This window comes from Octodon degus, unplaced genomic scaffold, assembly GCF_000260255.1.
Source record: "Octodon degus isolate 3935 unplaced genomic scaffold, OctDeg1.0 scaffold00027, whole genome shotgun sequence".
Lineage (NCBI taxonomy): Eukaryota > Metazoa > Chordata > Mammalia > Rodentia > Octodontidae > Octodon > Octodon degus.
The window spans coordinates 13800811-13802881 of record NW_004524603.1 but is presented as its reverse complement, the minus strand read 5'-3'; the positions used below and the strand labels follow the sequence as shown (position 1 = coordinate 13802881).

The following is a 2071-nucleotide window of genomic DNA, read 5'->3' as shown; positions in this document are numbered from 1 at the left end:
AAAAAAGAAACAGGAAGAGTTATAGAAACTACATGAGGAGAATGAATAAGGCAGTTGTCAACTTAGAGTATGATAGTCTCCCTTTATTTGAAGATTTACTTTTCTTGATTTAAGCTATTAGTGGTCAACTACAGTCATTAAACAACATTAAATAGAAAATTTCAGATATAATTTGTAAGTTTTATTTCGTGTAGCATGATGAAATCCCGATCCATCTCATGCAGGACATGAATAACTTTTGCCAGTGTATCTGTGTTGTATATGCCACCCTCCCAGTAGCCATTTAGTATCCATCTCAGCAGAACAACTTCTATGGTTCTGCAATGCCTGTATTTTATTTAATAATGGCCCTCATGCCTAAAGGTTTAGTAGAGTATATTATTATAATTGTTGTTTTTATTAGAGTATATTATCATAATAGTTCAATTATTATTGTTAATTTCTTACTGAGCCTAATTTATACATTACACTTTATCATAGGTATGTAGCTATAGAAAAAAAATTGGTACATAAACAGAAGTACTATCATAATTTCAGGTATCAACTATGGGTCTTGGATCTCAGAACCTATCCTCCATGGATAAAGACCACTATATTTTAAGGGAAGATGTATATTTAAAGGGGTCTGAAAATCCTGAACATCATGAAGGGAAATTTAGATTTAATATACTACCTCACTTATGACTTTGAGAATACTGGACTCAAGGCACGAGTGAATACAGGCATAGTGTTGGAGAAATAAGTCAAATTTTGAGTAGACCACCTAAGTCTAACAAAGGCTCAAGGGCTACTCGTTTGAGACATATGGCAATGAAAAGGACATGTGATGTTAGCTTGATATAATCAGAGGAAGTTGTTGTCGCAGGGGAGTGCTCTGGGGTGCCATCGTAGCCTAGAAGGGCAGAGGCAACCTGGGGAAAGTTAATGGAATCACCTCCGCAGAGGCGTGAGGGTTTAGGATCTCTGTTACTGTGGCGGACAGACTAAGAGCAGGGAAAGAAAATGAACAAAGGTGATGATTTTGATGATGACAGTGAACAATAAATTTCAATCAGTTATTTTGCACAAACTGAACGTTATGTTCTATGTTCTTAAATAGGTACTATGATGAAATGTGACTGAAACATAGAGAGCACATTTAATTACTTTAGAAAATTACATTGAAAGACACATTACTATCAATTCCCCTTACTATGCTCCCCCCACTCGGAACACATATTCATTCTTGCCACTTTCCAAAGCGTATCTTGAGGTCCTCTTTCCTGGAAGGCCACTGTGCTCACTACTATACCACTGCCGCTGGAGGCCCTCTCCTAGTGTCTTCAATTTCACTGCTGTGGCTGCATTGCAGTCCAAAACTGCTTCAAAATATCTAACTTTCCTAGTCATTTTGACTTTGGGGAGAGCCAGAGTAGAATGGTGTCAGATCCATTAAGGAAGATGGGTAAGAACACACACACCACAATGTCTTTCCTTCAACGATCCCGCCTTTCCGCTAAATGACATGTGACATTACCAAGAAAGGATTTCCAGAGCTGCTTCAGAAGGTGGTGAAGAATAAAGGGAAGAGTGTGTTCAAATTGAGGGGGATTGATGGCAATGTGTCTTTTATTGTAACACATTTAAAAATTTAAACATTCACTGTGTATTGGTGCCATACCTTGGACCTCTGTTCTGCAGATGATAAAATGTTCAGTGACTTGCCCAAATTTGCATGAACATCACATACAAAAAGCTAGTTTTTGAATCCATGTCTATCTGACTTAGAAGCTTGAACCCTTAATCATTTTCCTGTGCTTTGAGCTTTTATCACCATAGATATGTAAACTCTCATGACTATATGCTTGCTATATCAGTGCAGAACAACTAATCAGTATCCTACATACTGCACTCCATATCTGTTCCTAAGTTAACATTTTCAACTTTCAGACCCTTTTCTCCGCTTTGCATCCTTCCACTCATGGATCTCCTGGGGTGGAAGGTCCTTGCTAGTTTTCTCCTCCCCTCTCCTCTCCTGCCCTTTCCTTTCCTTTTCTTTTCATCCCCTTTTTCTTCCCTCTTCCTCCTCCTC

General features: G+C 38.3%; 1 protein-coding gene across 1 annotated transcript in view; it reads left to right on the top strand.

The window, feature by feature from the left end:
* Positions 1-2071, top strand: part of Mgam2 (maltase-glucoamylase 2 (putative)) — a 108360-nt gene that overhangs the window by 94695 nt on the left and 11594 nt on the right.